This window comes from Amblyomma mixtum, chromosome 6, assembly GCF_055824585.1.
Source record: "Amblyomma mixtum isolate Tamu chromosome 6, ASM5582458v1, whole genome shotgun sequence".
NCBI classification, from domain to species: Eukaryota; Metazoa; Arthropoda; class Arachnida; order Ixodida; family Ixodidae; genus Amblyomma; species Amblyomma mixtum.
In genome coordinates, this window is record NC_143017.1 from 16648899 (window position 1) to 16672856 (window position 23958).

Consider the following 23958-nt stretch of genomic DNA (forward strand, 5'->3'; position numbering starts at 1 on the left):
GCCGCGAGAATCTCGCGACGCGGCACTGTAGAAGCGGCACAGCGAAGGAGCATGTGCTCCAGTGTCTCCACTGCGCCGCAGTCAGCGCACGCGTCGCTCGGGGATGGTGGCCGCTGCGGCGAGCGAACAGTTTGCGCTCACCACGGAGCCGTCAGTGAACGCAAGCAGATGGTCGCGCAGTTGCTCGTACAGAGAGAGAACGAAACCGAAACCAAATCCGGCTAAGAGCTACCACTGCCTTGTCACGTGAGGGCCTATTTCCCATGATGCTTTCCATTATATTTTTTATGACTAGGCTTCAAGATTGTGACGTCATGGTCCCTCCTAGTTTTTCTTCCTCCATGGGTGTAGTGCCCGTGACACGAAGGCTAACAGCGTTCTGCACGACCACGCAATCGTCTGAAAAGGTAAGCAGTACTCTTGTGCATTATCCGAAGCATATAATGCCCGAACGGTGACCTGTCGTACTGCTGCATTATTCGTGTTCAATGCTCTAAAAAGCGTTTAAGGCGCTTGTTTGTCGCTGGCTGGCCAAATGTCGCCGCGGTGAGTTGCTCTGCCAAGAATTGTCGGTACTTGTTTTGGCAAAGGGGATGCTACCGTGCGTGCGCTAGCTTTGCATGATTTTAGTATGCGCATGAGCCTGTTTGCGCGTTTTTTTTTCTTGTTGAGCACAGGTTTTTCAACGTATATGACTCGTTCTACGCGTTTCTGCCCATGCTTCTTCACACCACCGCGCACGTTTCAAGGATCGGCACTTTGGCTGCGCGTAAAATGTATGATTGTCTTTCGAGATAGCGTTAGCACTTTGAGGACGCGGGGATTCAAACACTTTCTATGCGCCGCGGTTTTTGCTTGGTGCTAGGCTGTTGAACCCTAGGTCGTGGGGTCGATCCTCATCGCAGTAACCGCATTTCGATTGAGGTGAAATGAAAAAAAGAAAGCCCCTGTGCTGTGCGATGTCAGCTCACGTTAAGAAATTCTAGGTCGTCAAAATTAATCTGGAGCCCTCCAATACTATCAGTGCCAATTTTTTGCGTCTGAATTCAAGCCCCACAATATCCAAAGCACTGTCTCAGGTTGCAGTTACCAACTAAAGTTAATTTCCGGCCCTCAGGATTTAATTTTTAAATCAGTATGTGAACATCTTTTTTTCTATGATGCCGATCGCGTTTCTGGTTACCCAGAGTATAGGATCTTGCATTTTGATCGCTCTGCTTTAGTTGAAAATTGGTTTTTGAGAAAAGGAAGTGGCGCAATAATTCTCTCAGTTATTACGATGTTTATATCTACGCGTTGGAACGGCCGTTTGCAGATTTATTTTCCTCATAGCAAGAATCCTTTATTATTGCTAGGGGAACTGATGCACTTCAAACAGGATAGTTTTCCTTTGTGTTGAGGCGTATACTTGGGCAAGTATATTTTTCCTGATCTTTTTACATTCATGCGATATTCACTGTCGGACCGAGTTCGCATGCTTGTTTCTGTATTCCTGTCACACTGATAATGGGAAATTTTATCTATCTGCAGGTGGCACATCTGTCTTCCAGTACGAGTCAATGGCATGGATTTTGTGGCCACCATATGGAGTCAAAAGCTGTGTTGTAAGTTGTTACTGCATTGTGCATTGTTTTTGTGGTTGTCATGAAGTGTTCTTTTACTTTCATTGCTCTCTTCCTTAATGGTACTGCTTGGAACAGTTTGGATAGCTCTGGCCTCATATGTTTATATGAGTAATATTAGTTGGTCGTTAGAATAGGCCTGTTGCAGGCCATTTGAAGTTTTACATCCAAAATTGGTCTTCTTTTAAATGTTGCATTCTATGCATGAAGTGCGAAATGTGTGCATGTTTTCGGCTACATTGTGTGATACTTTTTCGACTATGAATATTAACATTATGATGCATGCGTGTTAACTTAAATGTGCGTTGTTGTGCCACTCATCGCAGGTCCCAGATGTAAAAAAAAAGTGGACACATGAGATAACTGGTTTCATTACTGCTGTCTTGTTTCTGCTAAGCATGGAGAGGTGGGCTATTTGGTTCTGGGTAGAATTATGAGACATCATTCGAGTGTACAAAAACACATAAACAAAAAGAGTAGACACCACGAACCCCGGACTTCAGGTGAGGTTTATTCCATAACATGGGCTTTATACATGCAAAGTGGTACTAATGATCCCTGGGGCTGAAAAGTATTTCCTCGACCAGGTAACAATTATTCAAGGTTAGGCGGAAGGGTATCTTGCCACTCAAGCTGAACTTATCGGCCTGCATGCATGCCAAGCGTGCAAGTTTAGCACTTGGAAGAGCTGGGAAATTTTTGAAGCCTTTTGTATCTCTGCTGAAAAAGATAATTATGTCAGCAGCTCTTCTGCAGCACTCCGGAAAAAGGAACTAGATTATCTCAAGGCAAATGTGTTTGTTGGGTCAGCCAGGGAGGTGATGCATAGGCGTGCCGATGTGTTGAATGTGTGTGGCAAGGTACCTTTGTCCCTATGTTTTTTTTTGTGTGTTTCAGTTTTTGCCACCATGAATAATTATCTGGTAGCGGATATACTTCTCAGCCCCAGGGATCACTAGTACACCTTTGCACATAAAAAGCCTGTGTGGTGAAATAAGCCTCAGTTGAAATCCAGCGTCCATGGAGTTATTATCTTCATCCGTGTAATTTTGTGTGCTGGAATGATGTCTCATGGTTCTCCCTTGTTTTCAGTGAATAAGGAGGGCCTCTGGTGTCTCTCTTTTTTGTGTTTGATGGTTATAACATAGTGGCTGCTCATAAACTGACATTTCGGGCTTAATTGAAGAATCCTTGGGAATTTGTTTGACAGCATGTTCCATGGGGGCTTTCTTGAGAAAATCAGTTATTTGTTGCCCATTTTACTGCATTAACCATTACTGCTCATCATGTCTCAGAACTCATTGATAATCACAAGCTTTCGAGTACCTGAGTTGTGGGTGAGAAGCCTTCTGACATACTTTAAACTACTAAGGATGTGTGGAACCACATTTTACGAATAAATTTTAGCCAATCCAAACCTCTTGGTTTTATCCCTGACAACCTTAAGCCAACCTGTCAACCATTAAGACTGGAAACCGTTCCGACCCCTCAAACTGTTCTCCTATTTTATTGATGTGCATTTCACATGAACTGTTAGAGCACGAAATGAATCTGCATATTACTTGCCACCATAATTCAAACTAATTTTTGTATACCAGTCATCACAGCTCCCATTCTCTTTACTTATGTGGAATCCAACTTCTTGAATTTACAACAGATTTTCACCCAAATTTAGATTATTTTAGGCGAGTGTCATCGACTTGAATTTCTCAATATAACCTTTTAGCTACACTCTCATGCCTGAGCCTTCATTCTTTGATATTAGTGTAGATTCATTGCTTCCTGTTGTACTGCTTGTCTTATGAAGCCCAGTATATCAATATGCAAAATCATACGGCATCCCTCATATCCTGAGCCACTTTGGGATGTTAAACCCCCATAAACCAAACCAAGCATATTACCAAAGTACACTAATATTAGCCATTCAATAACAGTCCCTGTCTTTATGTCCCAACCATGTTATTATGACTGCATTATTCAGAAGAATGTCCCAACTATCTCAGCTACCCCGACTGTATTCACTTTTGCAAGGCGGATGAATGGGCTTGTTGGTAATTCATCGTGACAAAACAGTACAAAGAAGACAAGAATGAGGAAGAAATGCGACGGCACGAGCGCTGACTTTCAACGAGGTTTTTTGGAAAGCACGTCAAAATATATACATTGTGGCTTAAAAAAAGAGTGAAGAAAGGGCGCCTTGTAACATTCACATTGGATCTGTTGAAAACAAAACAAAAGTTGAATATGAAGCATTTAAGAGCATGAACTCTTTCTTAGGGAGCGATAAAGAATGCGTGCACTGAATATTCATAACCTTTGTTAGTGTCTGTAGCCGATTGCTTTAAGCAGAAGTTGAAACATTCCTGTTGTGCCCTCGTCGAGATTGTAAATCTCAAAAGAACCTGTTCACTTTATTCACAATTCATCGCACTGGCTAAAGAAAATAGGCAGTCGAGTTGGCATTGATGTTTTCTCCACACCTAAGAAGCTTCAGTACGTGTGTAAGCAGTCAACTAAGATCAGCTATCAGAGTCCCTTCGTACACTGCACAGAAGACAGTGTGTTCGATCCTCTTGAAATGCGGTTATGTTTACATTGGGCAGACAGACAGATCCTGAACGCTGTGAACCAGAATTCACGTGCTGCATTGTGTCTGACAGACACAGAAAAGTTTGTGCATGAGATAATCGAGGCCGCTGAAATTTCAAAAAACCTCAATCACTGTGTTAGCGCACCTTCTTTATCGCTCGCTAAGGAAGAGTTCATGTTCTTAAATGCTTCTTAATCAGTTTTTGTTTTGTTTTCAACACATGCAATGTGGTTGACACAAGGTGCCCTTTGTTCGTTGTTTCTTTAGGCCGCAGTGTTTATATTTTGACGTGCTTTCCAATACACCTTGTTGAAAGTCAGCACTCATGCCGTCGTATCTATTTCTTCCTCGTCCTTGTCTTGTCTGCGTTTTTTGTCACAACGTATTGACTTCCTTTTCCAGCTCTAGGGTTAATGGTATGGAGAAACCTTAACCAAATGCAGCTCCACATGCTTGGAGCATGTCACAATGCATGCTGCTGGCACCGCAAAGGTACTCGGGTTCATCAGGAGATGCCTAGGCCTGTGTGCTCTTGCCATGCTGTGCAGTTTAGGCACAAAAATTTTGACTCCAAGCTGAAGTAATTTTTAGCTCTTCCAAATTTGCGCCAAACTGTTCGAAGCTATGCCACCAACTCCCTTAATCCAACAGCGACACTCGGTACAGATTATGTGTAATCAGTCATCTCACTTGACCACCAGACATTACTGCATAAATGGGGAAATCGCTCGTTTAGGCGTATTCCATATACTCTGCATTACTTTTCCACAACTCTGTTAACTTTTGCGGCCCTGCCCCAAACCAGGACGCCACCACCACTAATTCAAGAATTTTTTCCTGTTCCCATTGAAGAATAAATGGGCTACCTCACCACATTTTCGTTCCATGTGGTCCCTAAAAATTCAGGAAATAAGTGATGTCACTTGGAGCATTGATACTGGTTTGTTTTACATTTTGTTTGCTGCTGTTTATTTTTTCGCAACTGATATATCATGAAGTGTATGCCTCTTTTCTGTCTTAATGTATCGTCTGCGACGTCTCAGCTGTGCTATTGCTCTCACCTTTATGATGTTACCTTTATATTGTCCCTCTTATTAATACCCCACTAAAAGCCGTCAGAGAACAATAAAAATGACTTTTTTGTATTTTGCTCATTATGGCACACATCACGCTTATTTGTAGGGACATAGGCAAGACCTTTGTCTTGCGGTGGTGCTAGTTATGCTGCTGATGATGATACTTAATGATGAGCATATGATATATGGAGTATGAATCTCAAATTATTTTTCTTTTTGAGTGTGAATAGCTTCAGTGGTTCTTGATTTAGGCTCACTTTATTCCTGTGGCCACAATACAGTGCTTACTTTTTTAGCACAACAATACAGGCAAGGAAAAAAACTTGTGGATCCTAATTTTTTTCACTTGAATCTTTTCTGCAGAGTGCATCGCCCAGTTTTCCAATGCCCTCATGCGCCGGCAGTACATCAACAAGGCTCTTTCATGGGGCCCAGCTGCATTGGCAAGCAGTAAAGAAGAGCAAGAGGAGCATGAAGACAAAATAAAACTGGCTCTACAAGCTTCAGCTTTTTCGAAATTTTTTGATGTCTCATTGTGACAGATGTAACGTGGCCGCATGGCCCCTGCCCCAACATCTCCCAGCCGTCCACCAGCAGTCCACCATGTTTTCCATTACCATTTCCAATAGGGTTGCGAACTGTCACAGGAACACACCTGCCATATGGGAAACATCCTTCCTTGAAGGGTCCAGGTTCAGGGTGCCTAGCAAAAGGGTGTGGTCCCAGCCACACCCTCTTTGAAGGGTGCAGGTTCAGCACCCCTAGCAATAGGGTGTTGTCCCAGCACCCCACTTGGAAGGGTGCAGATGCAACACCCCAGTCAAAGGGGTGTCAATATACTCATCCCTAGGGTGCTCCCCATGCGACAAGCCATTTACACCCTTAGGGGTGTAAAATTTTTTACTGTGTCCGCCGCTCGCGGCATCGCTCAATTTAAAGCCGGCAAAGAAACTTCCAGATAGCAGGACAAGATCATCTACAGTAATCCGGAAAAACCTAGATGCAGCCTTTCATGGCTGCGATCAATCGAGATTAGACTGGTCGCTTCTCGCATCACGAACAAAAGTGATAATAACCCTTTCCTGCAGCCTTGAGCGTGAACGAACAAACACTACAATGATACGTGGCATTACCCCCCTTCCAAAGAAGCATCGCCTCGATGCTTTAAAATGAAATTAAACACGGAGAATGCTTCGAGAACTTAGAGTCCTTTAGCGTTCCTAATAAGGTGTAAGGGCAGCGGTAAAAGCTTCAAGTCTGGCCGTGTCGTCGTCGTCGTCGGTGTTGTCGTTGGTGTTGTCGTCGTGTTTGTCGTCGTATTTGTCATTGTAGTAGTCGTCGTATTTGTCGTCGTAGTAGTCGTCGTAGTAGTCGTCGTAGTAGTCGTCGTAGTAGTCGTCGTAGGGATCGTCGTAGGGATCGTCGTCGTCGTAGGGGTCGTCGTCGTCGTAGGGGTCGTCGTCGTCGTAGGGGGCATGGTCTTCTGTTTTCGTCGATGGAGGATCGTAGTTCTTGCGCTCAGAAGCAACCTCACCTCCAGAGGCTGCTTTATTCAGTTTAACCTTCGGGGGCCGGGGGAGCGTCCACGCACTGCGTAGCCTCGGCTAGGAGATACATAGCGCGGTGAGGATGGCGACGGAGAACGAGATAGGCGGCTCGGCGATGAGCATTCTTCCCGACGCAAGAACTCTTCGGTTCGCAGGCCAGGTCGGGGTCGGGGGGCGTCGTAAGAAAATCCTCGGATGCCCATTCTCCTGTATGGGCAGTGCCGGAGAATGTCACCGGCTTCTCCGCAGTGGAAGCATAGTTGGCGGCGCTGGTCGGGTGCTCTCCACTCGTCGCATTTCCTAGGCCGTGTGCGACGCTCGTAGGACAGGCGAGTTGGGGCGAGAGGGCGGCGCTCCAGCGCAGCTGGCTAATGGCGATAGGGGCTTAGGTGCCGTCGTCGAGGCGCAGGACGGCGCACTGCTGCGGCGTAAGTCATGGCTGGAGGCTCCAAGAGGCTGCGTGGTAGACTGGAGTCAAGTCCTCCGGTGAATGACTCGAAGGGCTGGCGTCGCAACTTGCTGGGGGTGTCCGGTACATAGAAGGCTACCCCGCACCTCAACCAGATGTCACGTTGTAGTGACGGCAGTCCAGCGGTCAGGAAGACATCAGAAATACTTGCAAACGAAGCTCTTTATTAGGGCTGACTTGCGCCCGCAAAAGAACTGAATCACTCGGCGTAAGCAACAAGCGTGCTCGTCAATCGTCGATCTACGAATGCCCGCCGCTCGCGGCATCGCTCAATTTAAAGCCGGCAAAGAAACTTCCAGATAGCAGGACAAGATCATCAACAGTAATCCGGAAAAACCTAGATGCAGCCTTTCATGGCTGCGATCAATCGAGATTAGACTGGTCGCTTCTCGCGTCACGAACAAAAGTGATAATAACCCTTTCCTGCAGCCTTGAGCGTGAACGAACAAACACAACAATGATACGTGGCAATACCAAGCTTGTGAAACGCGCTAATATAACCCTAGCTTGCAAGTACGCGCTCGAAAAATCCTGCACGAATAAAATTTAACATAGCTTCAGTCAACAAGGGTGCGCTTCTGTTCGGCTTCTTATTTACCAGCGTGCGTGAAAATCGACTAAAAAAAATAAAAGGTTGTAAAATACTGAAAAAGACTTTCAAGAAAGATAAAATACAGGTTGTTTCCTAGATTCATCGCGTGTCACAGGACATAAAAAGTGGTTGGTTGGTTTATGGGGCTTAGCGTACCAAAGCGACTCAAGCTATGAGAGACGCCGTAGTGAAAGGCTCCGGAAATTTCGACCACCTGGGGTTCCTTAACGTGCACTGACATCGCACATCACACGGGCATCCAGAATTTCACCTCCATAGAAATTCGACCGCAGAGGCCGGGATCGAACGCGCGTCTTTCGGGTCAGCACACGAGTACCATAACCACTGAGCCACCGCGGCAGCTCACATAAAAAGTGGCTATCTGTTACGTGGTAAAGGTCGTCGTCTCGGCTCCGTGTAAGCTTTGCAGTGTGTGTGCGCCTTTGTGACACAAAAAAAAGCAGTCTAGGCCCCTGTGTTCCATCCAGCACAAGAAATTCACGGAGTGCATTTCAGGGCTTCTGTATGCAATTTCCCTCACCAGTAGCAGGGTCTAATTGGACGAACCGGCAGGTGTTCCAATGAAAGCTCACGTGCACACATCTGGACTGTGTATAACATTCAGGTGGTCACTTAGCTCAACATTGTAAAGGCTGCAAGGGTAAAGGTGAGGGACAGATAAAAATTCCTCGCAAACCGCTGTTTGAAGGCACGACCTCTGTGTGCAGATTGAGGACCAGAGGGAAAGAGAAATCGTGGAAGCGTTGCACATAAGAAAAGCACCCCCTCTGCTTCGCTTTTACCGCTGGAAACTGGTTTTCTGGATTGTAGAACCTCGTCTTTTTTCGCACTGTTAATTCTTCCAGGGTTGAAATTGTGCAATAGTTACAGGCTGACTTTCAATATTTATTACTGTGGTCTTTTGCGACCGCACTCGCGCCCGTTCTGCTTTTCCATGCCAGTTTTTTCATTTTTGCAATTGACGTTTTCAAATTTGTGATTTTCACTTTTACTTTGGTTAACCGTTAGTTTATAGGTTTTTAACTTTTTACCCTTGTTGTCTGTTGATTTGCATTTCGCGTTCGTGCTTTATTCTTTCACTTTTCGCCCTTGCACCGGTTAATTGTTGAATGAAATTTGCCTTGTATTCGTTTCTTCTGTCACACTCACCTGTCGATGATCTTTTTTACATGAATTGTAGTGTGCATTTGTCTCAAGTATTTACACTGTTCTTTAGTATCCAGCAGTGTTACACGGTTAGTCAACTGTGTTCTCACCTCAATTTTATCTTTACATGTACGAGTGACGAGGCATCCACGCGCTTAGGTTCCACTTGATATAAACTGCGTTGTAATTATTATCAAATCAATAAACTGTAACAGTCTGCGCTCGTGGTGTTTTGTTTCTTCCTCGTTGCCTATGTCTTTGTCTTTTGGGCAGTTTTGACCTTTTTGGAGACCTTATAGGCTCATGGATCGGCAAAGTTGCCGCACAACCTGTCAGTCACACTTCGTTAAGATTTAATTAGTTACAATTGAATTAGTAATTACTTACGACTTAATTAGTAATTAGTTAATAGTAAAATAGGAGTCGTTTATAACCAAATTCCCTCTACAGTGAAGACGTAGTATGGCGTAACGCGAAATTGTCACGTGATCAGCCCATGCGTGTGTGTGCCGTCACAAATGACGTCACAGGCGAGGCCACTGATATGTCAAAGGTGGCGCCACTGCTCCCCAGCTGCGCTCGCACTCGTCTCTCCTCGGTCGACACTTGGCCCCGGACTGAAGGGACGCTCGATGGCGCCGAAGCGAGTTCCTGTGTCTCCTGCTACCAAGCGCTTTCAGAGGTGTCGGGAAGGCTTTCGTCTGAACGCACGTAAGGTTACTGAAGTGCTCACTTCATTTTTCAGCCTTGTTACCATGTTCGCTGAGTTAGTTGGGCATTTGTTGACCCTGCTTTGGCCAATTATTTCTAGCGATTTTTCGTGCTGGTTTTCTTTTTTTTTGTCGTGCACTCCGTGAATGTCGTACCAAGAACTGTCTGCTGCAGACTGCCCTCTTCATATCTTTGTTGTAGGTGCTCTTTGCACGTTCATATCCTTTCGTTCAATAAAGGCACGTATCAAACATGACCAAAATAAAGTTGACAGTTCAGCGCAGTTGCGCGTGTGCACTCTCTGTGTCCTCGTCTGCAACCGCTGCGATTCCTTGATATCAAATGAGAGCGGGGTTTTTGGAAGGAAAAGTACAGAGCAGTTTCGTCCACTGCTCACCCTTACAAAAAAAGGTTTAGACGGCCTATAGAAAATCTACAGACCTCTGTCTATAAAATGTATAGACTGTCTATAGACATATCCTAGGGAACAGTCAATGCCATAGACAGTCTATAGACAATCTATGGATTTATGGCCATACACTTTTAGTAAACTTTTGTCTTTATACAATCCATAGACTATGAGTAGAGAAAAAGCAATATCTATCGGAAGTCAATACAGTCAATAAGAAGTCTATAGACCATTTTTATAAGCGCAGGGTGTACAAGACAAACGCTAGAGGGCGGTGCAAGCGCTGTCTGGTTTCACGAGCCGCTAGCAGCGCCCGAGAAGAGGCAAGTGCGTGTCTGACAACTGCTGCCACCTGCCATTCGCACTTGTTACTGACAGAAACTACTTATGCGCAGTAGGAGCTGGCGATTTAGCCATCGTGACACTAATTGTTGCTTATTTCGGGAGCGCTCAGTGATAGGGACGCAATCCCTTACATCATTGACTGAGGCGGAGCAATTGCCGACAGGTCTCCGTAAGGCTAATCGCGCCTCTATATTAAGGCGAAAGTCTCTAATGCCTCATCGTTGTCGACAGAAGGCTGTCAGCAGAAGCTTGTCAGCCGAGGTGTCGTGCTTTTCTAGCCACACCAAAAAAAAATAATCTTTGTGCCCAATGGGATTCAAACCACCATCCTCCGTTCCGCAGCCGAGCGTGCTAATGGAGCGTGCTAATGTAGTTCTTGTCCAGGACACTGGAGAGTGTTTGCAGAAAGGCGTTGAATCAGACTGATGCCTCACAGACACCCTCTAGTGGCTCCAGCACTTAAGATTCACAAACAATTGTGTACTTAATTAACATCTCAACCACACATCAGTTCATTCATTATTACAGCGCAAAGACGGCATAGAACAAGAAGGGGACACAACAGCGCTGACTGTCAACTAAGTTTTATTCGAGACCAGTAGGGTTTTTATACCACCTGGCGATCAGAACAGGAAAACAAACATACAAGAATAGCTGTAGGCATGCGCAAGGGTACAGTAACGGCGGTTATCCGGCACGTGTCAGATTTCACATTCTAGATACTTCGTCTCCTTCTGGGACAATGCCACTGATGGTGCGCTTATGCACTCGTCCTGCAGTCTTATAATCATAGCAGCTTCTATTATTTCTCTTGTTAATGTGTTTCGGTGTTTCCCTAGACACATTAACAAGAGAAATAATAGAAGCTGCTATGATTATAAGACTGCAGGACGAGTGCATAAGCGCACCATCAGTGGCATTGTCCCAGAAAGAGACGAAGTATCTAGAATGTGAAATCCTACACGTGCCGGATAACCGCCGTTACTGTACCCTTGCGCATGCCAACAGCTATTCTTGTATGTTTGTTTTCCTGTTCTGATCGCCAGGTGGTATAAAAACCCTACTGGTCTCGAATAAAACTTAGTTGACAGTCAGCGCTGTTGTGTCCCCTTCTTGTTCTGTGCCGTCTTTGCGCTCTAATAATGAATGTAGGTAGCCAACTCGCCCAAAATGTTGTATTATGGAACACACATCAGTGACACAAGCAGCAACATCGCGCTAAATGTTTTCGCCTCACCGCACTTTAGGTCAACAAAGTGCCCCACTGAGTTTTTTTTTATACCATCACCTGGCGGTTCATTTTCAGCCAGTGAAGCTGGAGAAGGATGGGTGCGCATGCGCAGAGCGCCAGTGTGAGGAAGGTGGATTGCAGTGTTCGCAGCTTCAGGGACGAACTCTGCTGTATTTGCTGAGATTATGCAATGTAACGTGAAAGTAGGTTTGTGATACTGAATGTTCCTGTGCGCTGAAATTGGTTCATCTGCAAGACATTTGCATTGGATACAATAGAGTTCCGGCGGGGTGTCTTCGTCAAAGTTCTTTAAACCGAAAGGTTTCTTCAAGATGCGTGTTCTAAAGAAGTATCCGCCAAGTAGTCAATGTCAGAGCCCTGCTAAAGACCTTGAACACAAAAGTTCGTTTGGTAGACTTTGGGTGTGCGTCTGTCTGGAAGTTGGCTTAAGAAGGGCTACATGATAGCCTCTGTTTTTTGATTAGTGCCTGTTTTACCGAAACTACAGCGATCTGTGAAAGAATTTGTGAAAAAAAAACATGATGTGGCTCAACTCGGCTGAGCCAGGCTATACGGAGCGAAAGGCAACCGAACCAGTGACCGATGTCGACGCAGAGACGTTGGCATCATCCACTGCCCTTTCCCGCTTGAAATAGTCCTGTAGCCTGTGCCGTTGCTTCTCCAGACGTATACCTCTGGTTCTTCATCGGTTTGATCAACTATACTCCGTTTCATACATAGCAGGCAACGCTGCGCAGGTTGCTGAAATAGTGCTTCCGCGAAAGTATATTACCCCTCCACGTACCATTCGTTCTCCTCGAAACGCCGGTAATTGTTTGGACGAATACAACGAGCGGTATAAAAAGATGTGGTAGCATTGAAAATCCCGGTCGAAGCTGTGAGGAGCTCAGTGTTCGGGCGCTCTGGCCATAACTTTCATGGCAAGTGAAATACTTTTTGGGCGCGGATTTAGTAAAAGCGATTCGCCCTACCAACCGTGTATCATACCGCCACGTGTACTTTTTGCTTCTCGAAATCTCGACGAGTCGCAGGACGAAAATGTGGCAAGAGGTAAAACGAAGTCCAGGAGGTGCCAGTCACGGCACTTCAAATTTGTCACTACGAAATAGGTTTGTGTTCTCTTTGGTTGTATGGCGAACTACTTTTTGCGTGCGGACTTAGCCTGCGCGAACAGGCGCGCTAGCTTCGACAGCGTTGCCTGCTATGTATGAAACGGAGTATAGACAAGTCCGCTTTCGGGACTTATCTGTATACCCAACGCGGCTTCGTGACGCTCTCTGTCGTTGGGATCGCTAGATGCAGTCCGGGGCATCCAATGTTCAGTCGAACAACTCGTCCCGGTGACCGCTTCTGGCTCCATACGTCTTCGGTGTCTAGGCGGCAAGCGCTGGCCTTTGTTCATGAAGAGCGAATCAAGCGCTTAGTCACGTGACACAACTGGCGAGAGCAAGCGGTCGGAGCGCCTGTCGGCGCAGCGGCGGAATGAGCGGTAACAGCTGCGACAAGTCACGTAGTATGACATCACAGCCATACCTCCGGCGAGCCTCCAGTTAGAGGTAAATTCCGGGACTGATTTGGCCTTTAGCTTTGCATGCGAGAAGTGAAACTTTTGCCCCCCCCCCCCCCCGCCCAGAAAAAAAACAAAAACAACTCAGCCATAAGCGGGTCTGCAAACGAAAAACAAAGTCCGCACAGTTCATGACAAAGAGAGAGAGAGAGACTTTAATGAATAAAGGGGATGTCTGCCTGTTTATGAGCCTAGCATGATAAAGGTAGTCACAATGCGATACAGATAATGCAACTGCTGAAACGGCACGGTTCTTTGTGCGATCATAACTACCGAGAAGCAATGGGGGAGAACTTCCAACGGTGCAGCCATCTGGTGTAAGTCGTCGAAAACCTCTGACCGAAACGGGCATATCGATTCAGTGCCGGCAGTTGGAAGAGCTCAAAGCAGATGGCGCGCTGTGAAGGGTGGAAATGTGCGGAAGCGCGTGGCGTCAAATCGATACACCATGCGAACACAAATGCTGGCAGGCAGGCACTCCCTCCGGTTGCATATTTTCGCGCGCACTGATGTCAATGGCTCAGAGTTGTTACTGCGGCATTATTGACAGGATAATGGCATGCGCATGAAGACGCAGACATGCCATGTCTCCGGAGCACTGGCTTTCTCGAAAGGTGCATATGGATATCAAACAGCGACAGAAGTCGCGTCCTGAATACGCCTCCTCATTCGAAAACTGCAAGCTACATTACAGGACTGAAGTGTGGCTAGCGCGCCGGGTCATCCGTAAAATTTCCCCGGCAGTAATGAGAACCGCGTTAAACACCATTCCTGCTGGGTGCAATGAGAATGGTCCACAAAAAACGCCGGCCATCCGCCATTACGGACGGCGGGAAACAGACAGCCCACGCAGTCTTCCAATAACACAAACACAGAAATCTAACTGGTACTTAGAAGCACTCCCTGTTGCATATATTTGAGGTGAAAAAAATACCACACAGGTCACTAGAAAGTAAACTATGTTAGGTATCTGAAAACGGTCCCGAACTCCCGCCGAGGAAACATTGTCCATAATTGGTCCCCTCACTGTCCTTCTCTCGATTCGTTCTTCAAATGTCCAGGGCGTTGGCTAGAGCCAATAAAAGCAGGTCGAGTCAACCCGTATTGCTCAGACTCTCATGTCAAGCTGATTTAATTACTCGCGGACTGGAGTGTACTTGTGTACTTGATTCAGCCCTACCGGCTGGTGCTCGTTAGGCCGCCGCGGTGGCTCAGTGGTTATGGTGCTCGGCTGCTGACCCGAAAGACGCGGGTTCGATCCCGGCCGCGGCGGTCGAATTTCTTTGGAGGAGAAATTCTAGAGGCCCGTGTACTGTGCGATGTCAGTGCACGTTAAAGAACCCCAGGTGGTCGAAATTTCCGGAGCCCTCCATTACGGCGTCTCTCATAGCCTTAGTCGCTTTGGGACGTTAAACCCCACAAACGAACCAACCAGACCTGGTTGCAGGGTAGCAAAAATTCTGGCGTGCTACTCAAGACGAAGGGCGATGTTCGCGTGCGCTTTCGTTTTCAGACGACGCTGTGGCCACTGAAGAGACGAATTCATGAACGTGATCGAGTGGAGCTGAGCGATCTCGGCTACTCGCTCGGTCTTCGACGCCAGGTTGAGGTAAGCAAGCCTATTCTCATAATTTCTGTGCTAAAAGTTTTTACTTGACGGGCTAGTGCCAACTGCGGCATGACTTAAGTGATTTTATTATCGCATTTATTTATTCAGTACTCTCTGTGCGACTCTGCTGCGATATGTGCAGAAAGATCCGTCGCCTCCTGGACATTCCGATACTTTGTTCGGGTTGCAGACATACTCAAAGAAACCTCCGCTCGGATGCTCGAACGTTTCGTGTCTGCTCCAATGTTCTGGAATGAAGAGTTTTTCTAATACTTCTAAGCACAACCTCTTCTTAGCTCAATTTCTTGGCAAACAGTGGAATGTCACCCCAAAATTACGACGAAGTTAGCGCCAAAATGAGCTGCATCGAAAGCCGAATATTTTGTCCACCACTCGTGTTCAGCCGAAAAGCTTTCTCAGCACTGCAGCGGGAGTGCCGCTTCGTTTCAGAGGTGTCAGACCGCTCGGCCACCGCCGAACGACTCGCACTGTGCGTTTCCCATAGACAGAGAGGGCGCCACTCTGCTAGCGAGTAAATCGGTGAGTGTGTAGCAGATGGCGCCACTTGTGAGTGCTCTGGTAACGATAGCTAAAACTACCTTTTCAAGACACAAGTTTGACTGCGCATAAACGCCAATGACATTTATTATATAAAGGGTGAATAATATACTCTTTCACCCAGTTTTTTTTTTAGAAATAAAGACAAAACAAAGGATACGGACGCTGGTGCCGTCCGCCACCGCCCTGTTTCAAAAGAGGCGTACTTAGTATGCATCGATTCACCATCCATGATAGTGGTTGCTTAACGGCACAGGATGTCTTTCTGTGCGTGGAACAACAAACTCATACATGGCTTACTTCACAATCACGGCGACAGCTAATCTCATAAAAACAGCTTAACCTTTTTCGACACCGCTTGACCTTTTGTTTACAGGGAGACGTCCTCACAACGGGCTTAGAGTAAGTTTCTTGCTTAATTTCTCCTCGTACATAGCGACTGTTTTCCTATCGTCGACAGAACACCGTGCAAGAAGGCGCGTAAACCACTCGTCTTCCCAGAGTAGTGGAAAAAAAGGATTTGCTACAGTCATAAAAATAAGGAAACTGAAGCTTTAACTCGCTACAAATTCTTTCGTAACCACCTGGACAGTGAAATAAGATCAGCGAGGACCGCCTATTAAGATAATTTGCTTGATCAAAAATTTCCCCGCTATCCGAACAAATCAATGTCGACTGCTGAATATAGCTTTTAATCTAACACTACGAAATCAGACAACAACGACCTTAAGTCAACAACACGGAACAAACAGGCTGAAGTTTGGCGAACTCTTTCAACATTTTTTTTGTGAGTCAGGTTCCAGCTGTTACAATCAACACATTATTTAATTATCTTGGCGACAAGTTAAGAGAGTCGCTATTCGTGACGCCAGCTGACGAAATTAAAGTATTTTCTATTTCTAGAAATCTATGAAATACGACTATCTCGGACCAGTGAAACATCCTGAGCCGCACAGAAAAGTACAGGGTCTGTTCTGATAGTAGTAGGACTGGTTTTTTCCTGGGCGAACGGGCGGACGAGAGGTGGTCTGCGCGTGCAGGATCGTTGAAGGGGGATAATGGGAATGCTGGGGAAAATCGGCAGTCGGCTCTAGGCCGTTGAAGAGAGGAGGTCGCTTGTACTGTGAACCCCTGTCGAAACGTCTCGTCACGCAGAATCATCGAGCGTTTACTGGATCAGCGATACGCGATCAAATTTTGAGTAAATCTTGGTGAAACGAGCAAAGAGACTCACAGCATGATTAAGGAGGCCTACGGGACGCTTCCATGGGTAGATCAAGTGTTTGTTGAGTGGCACAAGCTGTTCCGAGAAGGTAAGGAAAGACTGGAGGAAGACGACCGCTCCAGACGCCCTTCGACCAGCAAGACCAACGAAAATGTGTAGCGAGTGAAACATTTACTGAACAGTGATTGTAGGATGAGTATCAGAATGATTGCTGATGACTTGCACATTCCCCAAACCCAAGTTTTTGAGATCCTGACATAAAACTTAGCCATGAGGAAAGTGTGCGCGAAGTTGGCGCCGGGAGTGTTGTCAGAGGAGGAAAAGGCCAACCGGAAAGCGATCTGCCAGGATCTTCTTCATCATGTGAATGAGGACCCCGATTTTTTGCCCAGCACAAGGCGGCAACGCTGCCTCAGCCCCCTACAGCCTCGACTTGGCCCCGCCAGATTTTTTCTATTCCCGAGAATAAAATCGACGCTCAAGGGGGAACATCACGGATCTGTTGAGGAGGTCCAACAGGCCGTGACGAGGGAGCTAAACAGCATTCCGGTCCAGGCGTTCCTGGAGGCGTACGAAAACTGTAAAACTCATTGGCAGCAGCTTGTAAGTGCGGAAGGGTGCTACCTAGAAAAAATGTAATCGTTTGTACTATTCTCTTGACTAAATTTTGTTGAAAAAAATGAGTCCTACTACTTTCAGAACAGACCATGTATGTCTTGGTTATAATAGTGCCATGCCTACAGCATATCGATAACACCGCACTAACCACTGGACAGTTTCCTACTGATATGCGTGTTGGAAGGGCGGCTGTTATATGCAAAATAGTTATAAGAACGAAAAAGGGAATTACTGACCCATACTTTTCAAAAGAATTCCAACAAACAACACATCACCGCCTTCATGGACTTTTTCGCAAAACCCTCAGTAATGGCTGATTCCCAGTGTGGATTTACGAAGAACAGAGAACTAAGAACATTCTACCTTTCTCATGTCTGTTTTATCTTGCGCTCTCAAATCATATCTCTTATAGACGCCAATATGCTTCCATTAATAACTACTCTTCAGACCTTCTGCATATTTCAGACGTTTTCAAATGGATAGCATAGTTGAGGTAGCCGGAGAGTTATTACACATGTCTATACAGTTGCCAATGTAATCAGAACGTTAATGAGAGGGGCAGTAGCGCACAGAAGTGGAGCACCCCGCCAGTAATGAAAGAGAAAGAAAGCCTCAGGAGCAATGCAAGGGGGAAAACAGCTGGTGAGGGTCAGGTAAGAGCAGATCTCCTGAAGAACGGAGGGGAGATTGTGCTAAAGAAACAAGCCACCCTGAATAGGCAATGCCTAATAATATGGAGCGTATCGGAAGCTTGGAAGAACGCTAATATTACTTTAATTCATAAGAATGTAGACGTGAAAGCTTGAAAAATTCCAGACCGATCAGCTTACTGTCCGCTGCTTACCATGTATTTATAGGCAATTGCTAATAGAATCAGGACAACCTTTCGCTTCAATCAACGAAATTATCAGGCAGGCTTTCTTAAGGATACTCGATAATAGTTCATATTCACGCAATCAATAAGATGATAGAGGAATGCACAGAATATAACCAACCCCCTACGTATAGCCTTCATTGATTACGAGATAGCATTTGACTCAGTGGACTCTTTATCAGTCCTACAGACGTTGCGGAATCAGGGTGCAGAAGACTCTTATGTGAAAATACTAGAGGATACCTGTAACGACTGCAAAGGTACCATAGTTCTCCTTAAAGTCAGCATTAAAATTCCAACAAGAAGAGTGTCAGGCGGCGAGACACGATTTCGCCAATGCTATTCACCGCCTGTTTAAGGAGGTCTTCCAAGGCTTGGATTGGAAAGAGTTGGGGATAAGAGTTAATGGAAAATACCCAAGTAATTTACGATTCGCCCATGACATTGCATTGCTAAGTAATTCAAGAGATTAACTACAAAGTATGATAAATGAGTTAGAGTGGTAGGGTAGGTCTAAAAGCTAGCATACATAATTTAAAAGTAAAACAAGGAAACAGCAGTTCACAATTGGTAATGAGGTGTTCGAAGTTGTAAGGGAATACGTCTACTAAGGACAGGTAGAGATCGCTTATAAAATAGAAATATAAGAATGGGGTGGAGCGCATATGGCAGGTTCTCTCAGATCATGAATGGCAGTTTGCCAATATCACTCAAGAGAAAAGCATAGAACACTTGCTTATTACCGGTACTCGCCTATGGGACAGAAACGAGGAAAATAAGGAAAAGGGTACAACTTAAGAACAACGCAGCGAGGTATGGAAAGAAAACTGATAGGTGTAACATAAAGGGATCGGAAGAGGGCGGAGTGGGTGAGGGAACAAACGTAAGTCAATGACATCCTGTTCGGAACCAAGAGGAAGGAATGGGCTTGGGCAGGGCATGCAATGCGAAGGCAAGGTAACCGCTGGTCCTTAAGGGTAACGGAGTGGATTCCAATAGAAGGTAAGCCTAGCAGGCGGTGGCAGAAAGTTAGGTGGCAGGATGAGATTAAGAAGTATACGGGGACACGATGGCAGCGGCTGGCAAAGGACAGGGTTAATTGTAGAGACATGAGAGACGCCTTTGCCCTGGAGTTGGCGTAGTAGGCTGATGATGATGATGATCCCTCAGTGCAGTATTCTGGAACCACTGCTGTTCAACATATGCATCAATGACATCTGTAATATTCCTACCCATGCAAATTTCTTTATATATGCTGACGATACCAGCCATTTCTTTTCCTCTCGAGATATAAAAGAGTTCACGGACACCGCTAACCAACCGCTAACCATGTACTATCAATCTTAGAAGACTGGTTTTTATCAAAGTCCTTAAAAGTAAATAAAAATAAAACCAAATGTAATCTTTCGCCCGAAAGGGAGGCCAGTATTACTTACGCCGCCACTTTCAATAAGCTGCGCTTCCATTCAGTACGTTGATACGGTTACATCTGCAGGTGTTGTGTTAACGTTCACAATGGCGTGGGATGTCCATGGGTCTAAAATGTGTATCAGACTTTCCAAATTCATTGGAATTGCTTCAGGTGTTACGCACTTACCTGCAATAACGAAATTAAGCCTCTGTTATGCATTATTTCGCTCATATCTTATTGCTTATTGTCGGTGGTCTTTACACGGCGTCCAGCATTCACAGACTGTTGACTTTACAAGAAAAGCGCTTCGGCTTGTTGATGACAAGTCATATGATTCTCCAGCTAATCCCATGTATTTACAACATAAGATTGTACCCGAGAACAGACTGTTTGATTACAAATGGCAAAGTTTTCGCAAAAGAACAATAACCCGAAATGACGACTTTCTCTCGATCATTATAACACTTATACCCCACGAACACCACATGAGCTAAGCATAGGAAAGATGTTTGTATCACCACTTTGCCGCATAAATTATGTGTTTACAATGTTGCAATAATTATTACCGTCCCAAATATACACCTGTCGAGCACGAAAAGCGAAGCAGCGTTGCGTAAAGCACCAAAGGCGGCCGATGCTCAAGCTGCATCGCTGTCCAGCTCAAAAAACTGAAGCGGGCTAAGGTGGCGGCATGTCCAGCTGCCCCGGGACCTGGCCAATACATATGCCAGTGGCCAGCGCCGTCTACGAGCCGTCTTGCAAGCCGGGCCTGCACGGCCTTTCATGCTGACTCGGATACTCTCCGTGAGGCATATGCAGTGCAATTTTTTCTATTATCATCTGCTATTCTCGTACCGATGAGGACGTTTGACTGCCGAAATTTACTGCATGTGCCTCCTTATCCCCCGGCTTACCGATACATAGCAGTATGGCCAAATTGTCCAATGGGTTGGGTGAAGAGAAAAGCGCGAACTAAGCCATCCCACGCTGAAATTTTACTGTACAGGTTTAGCCAATCCGCACAAGTAATGAGTAACTTTGCGCAGCGCCTTGGGGCGTCCCGACTGAGAACCCTCTCTTCTATACCCAGCAGTAGGACGTATCCTGTGGCATTGCACAAATTCAAAAAATGTTAAAACACCACTTGTTTGAATCCTTAGATGTTTAATAACGTTATTGTGCTTGCAATCACTATGTAACATTCATTTGCTGTACACTTCTTTCCTTTTTGTCTGCTCATTTTCCTTTCTTTTTTCTTTTTTGTTTACCTCGGACTGTTGTGCATGCGCCGGTTTATGTACTCTGTTCATGTAGCCATAGGACGCCCTATTTGCAGTTCCGACTTTTGGGCCTCCTGATGTATATACCCCATAACAATGTACTGTAACTATGAAATAAACTTGATTCGATTTGATTTATTTTGATTTGATTGCAAATGAGCCACTCGTGGTTGCCTGCCGCTTCGAATCTTTATGCCCTCTTACTGCAAGCAAAGCCGACGCTTAAGAAAAACAACAGCGGCATGCCGACGGTTTTCCCTTCCATCCTCTTCTGTACAAAGCGTCACACTTCTGAACTTTGTCACTGAACTTTTGGACTATTCGTGCGAGCTCTCCGACGTCTGCTTATCTCGTGCGCGTCAGAATGGATGCAAAATTTTATCTGCATTGAGGAATTGCTTCTTCGAGCAACATTATAGAGCACCGACTTGCCAGCACTGAACACGCCTGCTTTGTAGCCGAATCTTTGTGGTCGATTCGTGCTGCGACTAAACACATGCAGTGCAAATATAGTTGTATTCGAAAGAGCTCCGTGAGGGTTCATCGCTAACATCCTCAGCATCGACAACATAAATTCTATGAACCCTTTGTGCAGGAAAAGAAGGCACGCTTCATCCAGCTTCAGCCAAGAGGCACCAGCAGCGAACGCGAAACTGGCGCGAAGAGGCGTGCAGCTGAACCGCGGCTGCGAGAGGCCAAAAACAGCGAGTTTTCCCTCTCTGAGTTACACCTTCTGTAAGATTTCTGCACAAAAACACGTGCTATGGCTTTAAATACTAGGTGGCGCCATAGTCCTGTGCGGATTCGTGTGTGTTCTTTCTGCCCGTCCTTTAAGCAAAAACGTTTTAGTTAGGAATATGTATGGGAACGAGACTAAACGAAAATGAGAAATAAGCTCGGTCTTCGAAGCCTTAGCGTAGAATTTTTGAACGCACACACATAAACACACAAGAGCTTGCTACAGAGCAATTTATTCACTCAGTTAATATTGACACACTTTCAAGAAATGTTCTGTGCTCATAAGCCTCCCCGTCCGCGTCATTATTTTTTCAGGAGTTTCTTAGTTCTCTGTCAAAATTTTCCTTCCACACTAGCTTCAAGCAGTTTATTGAGCTGCGAAATGGTTCTGGTCTAGACGCTATAGCCCAGCGCACGTATTTCGATCTCGATGGTGCTAGCACGGCAGTGCCAGTCCGCACTGGAAGTTTACGCAGCCTCGAACCCTCAACGAATGGAGCGGCAGCGTTTCACTTTGATATTCATTGGTCGTTTAGCAGAGAAAGAGAAAGAAAAAAAAGGGACAGGAAGAAAAGACCACAACGGCCGAGCACGTAATGCTCCTTATTGATAAGAGTGGTGTTTTGTGAGAATGAGTAAAGAATGGTTGCGAGGCAACGGTAAGTGAGGTCATTTGTGAAGGCCCTTGTCCTCTGTCGGCTTCTAGCACAGTAGCGTCATTACAATAGCGACTAGCGGCATGCTGATTGTCATTTACGACTATGACGACATAGACAGAACAACTTCGGGAATAACGCCACAACAATAGCGAATGCTGTAGCCTCCACAGCTACCGAATCTTCCAGGAAAACCAGGAATTTTCCCGATAGCAGGCTGGACATTCTGTTGAGCGTATAGGAATGACTAGCACTCTAAAATTCCGACCTGAACTGCAGTGTAATGAAGACACGCGTAATGCCCTTCTTAGTGTGTTGTGCAGATACGAAATAGTATCAGAAACAGTATAATAAGCCCCAATATTTAAAGCGACAGTGCCAGATTCATAGCAATTGTAGTTCCTTACAATGTAACATAGTTAACCCTATGTGCAAGGGCAAATAGCGGTAATCTGCGCGTGGGGTACGTATTTGTGCACGAATTGCATATTGTGTGTTTTCACTGTATTCTGTTTTTCTCATTTTCTGTGCAATGGATCTCAGTTACGTTGTACGCAAGCAAAAGCCGCTTTCTTCAATTGCTTTCGTCTTTGTGCTAAGGTCTGGGCCTTATTAGCGTGCCAACCTTCTCCTTCGTCATGTATAAATAACTCTGTGTTCAGTTTTATAGTTTTTGAAACTCGTCAGAAGTAGAGGGAGACTGAAAGGCAGAACGCCGTATCAAAAGAGAGTTTAAATTGCGATGTTCGTCTAAGCTGAAAAGCTGATAGAAAAAGGCAAAGGATTGTTTTTCTTCTGCAACTGCTGAAAACCGATTAGGATGGGACATACTTTAGTCATGCTCTAGCGTGTTCTACAAACAAAATGTGCACTGGACAACAGTTCTCGTTTATTACATTGAACTAGAATACACTTTATCTTCGTTTTATTTTTCGTTGATAGCAGCTTTTGAACAAAAACTAGCGGGGAGCTCCTCAAACTGCAGTCGATGCAACAACGTTCAGAGCCTATAAGATGAGATCTCGTTTATTTTCGTACCCAGTTCATAAATATTTTGCGCAAGGCATCTTCAAGGCAGCTTGCAAAAGGAAGGGGAATAGGTTAGCTGGCTTGTAAGGCAAGATAACCGACGGAACACATCTAAACATACAACATGCTTTGAAATATCCTTGCTGAGCGATGTAAAGGGACAGACAGACGTAGTTTGCGGCGTTTTTGTAGCATTTTGTTAAGGCTGTCAACAAGAAATCGACAGTCATTCCAATAAAGTCCACTAACAGTATAATTTAAAATGAAATTTCAATCGAATCAGTTACTCTCACCTCATTCTTCCTTAAATGCACAGTTCCACTCTCGGTTCACAGCATGTGGTACAAATTTCCGCGGTTCCCATAATTTTTGCGTGCATACTTCAGTTCACGGGAGGCAACCTTACCTTCTTCGGTGCATGGTTTTCGTACGCGCGTGGCAAGCAATACGACCATAGCATAGGAAGTCCTTCCGGAGCGATCTCGTGCATAAAGTGTCCAGGAAAACAGAACTGTGCAGAACGAATTCACTTTCTCGAGAAAGCGAAGGTTTCCCTACGATACTCGTACCATTAGCAATTATGCAGGGAGCATAACAATTATAAATATAATAA

At 45.4% G+C, this 23958-nt stretch overlaps 1 protein-coding gene and 1 long non-coding RNA gene across 2 annotated transcripts in view; one reads left to right on the forward strand and one right to left on the reverse strand.

The window, feature by feature from the left end:
• The window catches only part of nab (NGFI-A-binding protein homolog), a 661188-nt gene that overhangs the window by 635608 nt on the left and 1622 nt on the right, over positions 1 to 23958 (reverse strand). The window lies entirely within an intron of this gene.
• LOC149338292 (uncharacterized) lies at positions 346 to 5806 on the forward strand. The gene is made up of 3 exons (XR_016283432.1): positions 346 to 407; positions 1531 to 1604; positions 5652 to 5806. It is a non-coding gene; the product is annotated as an uncharacterized LOC149338292 (long non-coding RNA).